This window comes from Denticeps clupeoides, chromosome 14 (genome assembly GCF_900700375.1).
Source record: "Denticeps clupeoides chromosome 14, fDenClu1.1, whole genome shotgun sequence".
NCBI lineage: Eukaryota > Metazoa > Chordata > Actinopteri > Clupeiformes > Denticipitidae > Denticeps > Denticeps clupeoides.
Genome location: NC_041720.1, coordinates 6,918,623 through 6,925,965, shown reverse-complemented (window position 1 = coordinate 6,925,965; position 7,343 = coordinate 6,918,623).

Below are 7,343 nucleotides of genomic sequence, written 5' to 3'. Positions count from 1 at the left end.
TGTCTACATGTTTTTATTGTTATTCTTGCACTGCCTATGTTACCCTGCTTGCACTTTATGTAGCCCAGTTTGTCGGTGTTGCACACTTTGTGTCAGTATGTAACTTTGTCTAATTGTTCAAATATTACATGTAGCACCAGGTTCCGGAGAAACGTTATTTTGTTCCACTATGTACTGTCTAACACGTTGTTTCTGATGTTGAGGTGAAATGACAATAAAGCTCAACTTCAACTTCATATACAGTAGAAGAGAATGTTTAATTTTTTGCATTTCAAGACACATAGAATAAAGACCAGACAGTTGAATTAAGTGCATGAGCAGTGTGCAAAACTATTGTTGAAAAAACAGCATTAAATGATAATAATAGAAGACAAGTGAGAGTGTGTGCAAGTCCAGGGACCTCCATGCAGAAGGCAGAAATAAAAAATATGCTGAAATGAAGGATGCTGATTATGAGAAAGATGTTAACACTTCCATCCCTCACTCTCGCCAATGTGAGGAAGCGGTCAAGAAAGCAGGATGCTTGGCTCCATCTCCAGGTGTGTGGAGTTTAAACATGGACGTCATGTCTCCACGTGGCTTTTATATGATATTCCTAGCTAATTATGTCACAATTAATTTTTCCTGGGTTGTGCGAAAATACAAACCGAATATGCACACTAAAGTGTATATTAGTTTACATTGGGGTAATCCTCAGGCTGGAGGATGGATGTTGATATTGGAGTGCAAAATTAACACCAATGGAAGATGGACAAGAAAAAGCCCCATATATGTTCATCTGGTTAAATTCAGTATGATTCAGACAACAGGTTTTTCCAAAAATATGTTAATGTACAATTCTTATATATATATTTATGTACCTGCAAATGTATATGGGTGTTTGTGTGTGTACTGGGAGGGATTTCCCCCAGAAAGGTTTTTGCCCAAGGCACCAAGCAGGTAAGACGGCCCCTGCATTGCTCCTGTGTTTAAGCGCCTCAGTAGCCATGTGTTTTCATTTAAAAAATAATGTAATTGTGCACACACCATCCGAATCGACCCTAAAACTCCTTTAGTGTCTGTCTCCATCTTTATGTGGGGATCATCTCTGTAACGGTTCTCTATCGTAGGACTAACCCCACATGAGAAGAAAACCAAAAAAAGTGGCTGGGTTAATTGCGTTAACGTGTTTTTTAATTTTAGTGAATCGCAGCACATAATGTTGATTTTGACTGCTATTATTGCTACAGTAGGTGAGACGTCTGTAACTGGGTCTCTCTGACGTCTGAGAGCTCGAGGGGAACGGGGAACGGGGAACCTAGGACGTGGCTACAGGGTCCGCAGAAAAAAAATAAACTACATCCCCGTTCAGAGGACACAGCAGTTGTGATGGACACCCTGCGTGGGCACATTAGCAGACAACGAGGGCACCACTTTCTGACATCACAAGCCCTGCAGACTGTATGCATGTCTGTGTATCGTGGGGTACTGCAGGACAGGGGGTGAGAGACGTAGGCTGTAACATCGGGCCTGGAAATCACATGATGGTCTGTGACAGTCAGACCTCTATATACAGAAGCTGAGAATTAAAGTGTCATGCTGTCCTCTCCTCACAGAGTCCCGCCTCTCCTCTACACATGCGGGGATTATACACGGGTGTCAGAAGGACTTACGGTAATGATAGAGTTCGCTTCTAAGGGATGAGATGATTTAATAGCGTGGATCACTGGGAAGACTGTGACTTTGGAGTGAGAAGCAGATGGACAGAATAGGCTGAATATGAACTATAATTTCTATCCAGGTGCACTGTAGAATCCCATATGACCAAGCTGAGATCTTAAACAACAGGCAACAACCAGAGAAATGTGATCAGGTAATTGATGGCCTGGTGGTTTATGTGTTACAGGAATCGTGAAACCATTTCATTTACCTGTTTAAAATGTTTATTAATTCTGTTTGCCAAACAACAGCACTGCTGGGTGCATTTTAAATACATTTGAATATCCTTTCATCTTCAGATGGTTCATTAAAGGGGGCGCCGCAGATACCCCTGTAAAAAAACACTACAAAATAGTCACATTTACTGACCACATTTTACTGTACAGTTATTATACAGTTTTATTGGGATAAAATCATTCATTCATGAATGAAATAAAGTTACCTTTTGTAAATTTTAAAGGCATGCTCCTTTAATCCTGGAATAATCCTGGAATAATCCTAATGACTGAGGAGGTTGCAGCTACATTGCAGCTGTCCCAAGTACTGAAAAAAGAATGTCAAAATATGTCCGAAACAAGTTGAAATGGACCAACTCCACGTATATTATTTGGAAAACTTGGTTGTTCCTCTAATTCTGAGCAAAACAGCCTTTTCCTCTCTGGACTGTGTATTGCCTTTCATTCTCTAAATTAAAGGCTCCTTTTTACTGAGGATTCTGGCACGTGTTCGCTTCAGGTGTCTGGTGGGGAAAGGGGAAGGGGAGTGCTGCCACCTGCTGGTGAAGAAGGTCGGTGTCACTTCTGCTCGTGGAACCTTGAAGACATACAGGGTGCGGCAGAAAGAACTCCCGCATTTACAAAAATCACTGTGGGGTGAAGAGGGAAGAGGGGTGCATTATAAAGTTGTGCTCGGGTGAGCATCGAGTCTTTGTAGTGGGGGCTTTTATCAAAATCTGCCACGTTCGGTTTTACGTGCTAACGAAAGTGTTCCAGACCAGGAAACGACTTTGCCGTGGGTTCAAGGAGTAAGGGCGACAGGGTGTGCACTGAAGGGAAACCCAGAAACGTCATAACACCCGAAAACATCGCTGCAATGAGGGCTTCGATCGAGCTGCCTCCAGCGCATTCACGTCGGATTTCGGGGAGAACTGTGAGGCGAATTTTGCACACTGACCTTCATTTACACCCACACAAGGTTAGGATTGTTCACGAATTGTCACCAGCGGACAGGGGAAGACGCACGGATCGCTGTGATGGGATCCTCGCAGCTGCGCCCCCTACCGGCATTCTATGGAGTAGCGACGAGGCCCATTTCCACCTTCCTGGCACAGTGAACAAACTGCATTTTAGCTACTGGGTCGCTGAAACACTCGAGGACTCCATGAACAACCTCTTCACACCCCAAAGTGACCGTTTTTTGAAGAGGGTGGAGTCACAGTTACGGTGAATTCCAATCGACATGTTGGAGATCTCCAAACTGAAGTGGTTGTAGCCTAGGTGGTAGTAGCCTAGTGGGTAACACACTCGCCTATGAACCAGAAGACCCGGGTTCGAATCCCCCTTACTACCATTGTGTCCCTGAGCAAGACACTTAACCCTAAGTTGCTCCAGGGAGACTGTCCCTGTAACTACTGGTTGTAAGCTGGATAAGGGCGTCTGATAAATGCTGTAAATGTAAATGAAGAGTATGTTCCCAGGTAGAGTGGTCTTCTCACATGAGGCAGTTCCGTGGTCTGATTTGAGTCCCTGTGACTTTTTTTTGCTGGGGTGCCTCAAGGATGTGGTTTTCAAACATCGTCCTTGGTCCTTTGACCAACTAAAGGAGGCCATTCAAGAAGAAACTGAAGGAATTTCACCCGACATGGTAGTGATAGTGATGGAAAATGTCCAAGAACAGCTCCAAATGTGTGTCAGCCATCAAGGCCACCATTTCAGCAATATCATTTTTAAAACTTTATATTTGCCTGTCATGATCCGGTCCGGCAGGGGCCACTCCGGGTCCGGAGTTCGGACCGGAGATTCGTGTTAGTCTTGTGTAATGTTTCCTGATTGTTTCCTGTGTCTGATGTATAAAGCTGCCCTGTTCGTGTCTGTTCGCCGTCGTGTCATTGTTTGGTGATGTTCCCCTTGTCCTGTCTACCATGTATTAAACCCCCAATCGTGACGTCACAATCGTGACGTCATGTGTATGCGTCCTTCTTCTTCGCCACGTCCAGCCATCGTGACAAAAAAAACGTTTTTGGTGATACATCATATCTGGAAAGCTACTGAACACAGTGAAGAAACACTTTTGTTGACTGAGCACAATTTTGAAAACAGAACACCAAATTATCGTAACGCCCCAGACTTTTTTCTATAACAATATCAATCTTGTTTTCTTTTCATGTAATTCTTCTAATGTAAATGCTTTTACCTTATGTTTACTGTAAGTGTAATACTTTACTTTACTTTACTTAGCAGGCGCTTTTATCCAAAGTGACTTACAAGGAGAAGACACCAGCAATTCTCATTCGGTTTCTATAGATTGTGAGTTACAAAACTAACTGCCCTGATAAGGCCTAACTTGTCAGGAAAAGAACATGCTAGGGAATATATACAAAATATTAACAAAAATATAGTCATGAAGCACAGCTGTAATGGAAAATGATGTTTTGTATGCTTGCAGGATTTAATATAGGTGTAATGGGAAATTTCAGTTTTTCTGTGATTCTTCTATGTACGTGCAACAGTGTGTTTTGACTTAGTGTTTGCAGGAATCAGTTTGGGCTTCTGCTTTGGTAAAAACATGCTTATCAGGGTTTCTGCCCACAGAAGGAAGGTGGGGGTGAGATATAAATACATGTGTGTACCTTTGTCATTTTTTTCCTCAATAGTTGGGTCAATGCAATCTTTATTTTCCATGACCACTACACAAGACTACACAAGGCCTTATCAGGGCTCTTAGGTTTGTTAACTCAAAATCTATAGAAATCGAACGAGAATTGCTGGTGTCTTCCTCCTGTAAGTCGCTTTGGATAAAAGTGCCTGCAAAATAAAGTAAAGTAAAGTAAAGACCAATTCTGCAGGCTAATGAAAAAAATTCTTACCCTATATACAAGTTAATCAACATGGAAAACAAAACTAAAAATATTCTGGTTTTCTAACTACTGTAACATCAGCAAACGCTTGTGCAGGGAAATAAATTACTGTAAATATCTCTATTTCTACCTTTACTTTACTTTAGTTACTCGGCAGACGCTTTTATCCAAAGCGACTTACAAGGAGAAGACACCAGCAATTCTCATTCGGATTCCATAGTTTGTGAGTTACAAAACTAAGAGCCCTGATAAGGTCTAACTTGTCAAGAATAGAACATGCTAGGGAGTTGTTAGGTGCTAGATGAATATTTTGGGGTGTTTTTGTGTGTGTGTGTGTGCATGTGTTAGTGTTACACTCATTTGAAACACTTTTTAAACAAGTGAGTTTTCAAATGTTTCTTAAAGTTGGTGGTAGTCTTGTCTAGTCGATTGGAGCAGGGCAAGTAGTTCCACCAGCCAGGGACAACAAAGGAGAATATATTCGATTGGGATCGGAGACCCCCGTGAAGAGGGGAACTTTTAGTCTCATCTCGTTTGCAACCTCGTTCTTCTCTTCTATGGACTCCGCTTCTTAACTCTTTGTCTTCTTCTGACTCCTTGAGTTTTGAGGTCCTCATACCTGATTGGCGTGTTTAACATATTGCTTAGGTTTTTCAATTGCTCGAGCGCACATTTTCAAAGCTCTTCACCCAGTTAGCACAACACTACACATATGTTTGCCATATTGTACTCGCATGAAGAATTAATAGTTAACTCATTCTGGCTCAGACACACACTACTGTATTAATCCTAAAACATCAAAATATGTTCACCAAACACAACATTAGATCAGCTCAGTAATTCTTTATTTACTGAAACCACTACAGAACTGCAAAAAAAAAAAAAAAAAAAAAACGGGTAAAAAACAGATCAACGCAGCTTGAATGAGAGCAGCATGTAGATCATGCTGAGAAAAAAATCTAGGTTGGCTGAGTACGGTGGAAGATAAAGACGTGTACATTATGGATGATCATGAAACAAATCTCATACATTGTCCCAGATAAGAGCTGTACTGTAAGGATCTGAGGTAGTGGTGGTGGCCACATGTTGCCCTTTGAAAATTTTTTATAGTGCTTAAACCTGATTGGAGTGTCTATAAAGCCTGCAAAAAAAGCAATTTCTGAAACTTTGAGATGGACAAAGCTTCTCCGTTCCTGTCATCACGGCGACGGCTCAGGACATTTACATTTTCATTTAAAGCATATAGCAGACGCCCTTATCCAGAATGACTTACAACGTGCTTTCATGTTACGATCAATGAAGTGATCAGTTCTGGTTCATTAGGACCCCCGACTATGAATACAATCTTTTTATTCACTCTGTTAAAGTTTCTATACATAAGTCAGACAATAAGAAGGTTACAAGTTCATCAAAATATTCTCTAAAGAGGAAAGTCTTGAGCTGCCGTTTGTGCTCAGTGACTGAGCCGTTCTGTCCATTCCACCACCGAGGGGCCAAGACGGAGAAGAGTCTAGATGAGCGTCTTCCTTTTACCTTCAGAAATGGGGGGACCAGGCGAGCAGTACTGGAGGCTCGGAGTATACGAGGTGCAGTGTGAGGTGTAATAAGGGCTGTGAGGTAGGATGGTGCTACTCCATGTTTGGCTTTGTAGGCCAGCATCAGTATTTTAGACCAGCTAGAAGGGAGTTACAGTAGTCCAGTCTTGAGGTTACTAACGACTAAACCAGTATCTGGGTGGCCTGTGTTGACAGATAAGGATGGATTTGTCTGATATTGTAAAGAAGGAATCTACATGAGCAGGAATGATTGCTGATGTGAGTCGAGAAGGAGAGTTGGTTGTCTATTGTTACTCCAAGGTTGCGGGCTGTTGTAGAAGGAGAGAGCTGTGAGTTGTCCAGGAGTTGTATGGAATGCTTGTTTCAACCGAATCTGATACAAAATGCAAGCGATTCAATAAGAAATTAATTGAAGTGGTTAAGTAAGTGGTCCCGTAATCAGAAGGCTGCCGGTTCGAGCCGCCAAGGTGCCACTGAGGTGCCACTGAGTAAAGCACCGTCCCCACACACTGCACCCTGGGTGCCTGTCATGGCTGCTCACCAAAAGCAGAGGACACATTTCGTTTTGTCACCATGTGCTGTGCTGTTTCACAATGACAATCACTTCACTTTTTTATGAATAAAATAAAACTAATAAGACTAATAAAACTATAAATATCTCAGGAAAGGCTTTATTTTCTATTTTCTTTGTGCCTTACTTTAAGTTTTATTTCACTTGTGTGTTGGCAAATCTTAGGCATGTGTTGCTTATGTTTACATGTTCAGATTTGATGTGTATGGTCTGTGGTGTCGAAGGGTGTGGTCTGTGGTCATGAACTGCAACTGTCTGGATATTAACAGTTGATTTGCATTTATGAACCTCGAGCTCATGGTGTAGTTACTCATGGTGTAATTTCATTCATAAAAGACCCAGAGTCAAATTACATATTAAATTACACTGAACCCATCTACACCCAAATACATTCAACACTTGCAGAGTTTGCAAATCATTTTATTATATAAAATGGCTGACT